This window comes from Buceros rhinoceros, unplaced genomic scaffold, assembly GCF_000710305.1.
Source record: "Buceros rhinoceros silvestris isolate BGI_N320 unplaced genomic scaffold, ASM71030v1 scaffold3455, whole genome shotgun sequence".
In the NCBI taxonomy this organism is placed as follows: domain Eukaryota; kingdom Metazoa; phylum Chordata; class Aves; order Bucerotiformes; family Bucerotidae; genus Buceros; species Buceros rhinoceros.
In genome coordinates, this window is record NW_010414414.1 from 41,565 (window position 1) to 41,930 (window position 366).

The 366-nt window shown below is 45.9% G+C and overlaps 1 protein-coding gene across 1 annotated transcript in view; it reads right to left on the reverse strand.

Annotated features, from left to right (window-relative positions):
• The window catches only part of LOC104494268 (solute carrier family 22 member 23-like), a gene marked incomplete at its 5' end in the record, with an annotated part of 3,275 nt that overhangs the window by 2,612 nt on the left and 297 nt on the right, over positions 1-366 (reverse strand). The gene's annotated exons all lie outside the window — the stretch shown is intronic.

Here is a 366-nt window from a genome sequence, read left to right on the forward strand (position 1 = left end):
CCACAACCTGACAACGGCTAGGCTCAGATGCAGCCTCCCAGGAATTGTTTTCTCCTTTAAAGGGGAAGTGACAGCCAGAATAATAGTACAACTTGCTGCTCAACAAAGGAGGACCATCTCCTGAGTTCCCACCATGTTGCAGCACCTAACCTATGCGCATGCTACAGCAAATTATAAAGTATTATTTTTTACTTCAAAGTCACATCTCTGCAAAAGGTGAATGGAAGAACAAAGGGAAAGGCTCATACGTATTGTGAAGCACAGACGCTTCCCAAGAGTGAAGCGCCTCCAAAGTCAGGAGCTCATGTCGTATGTGACCTGACAGGAGCAAGAAATACTTACACCCAGTAAAGCAGCATCAGCAGG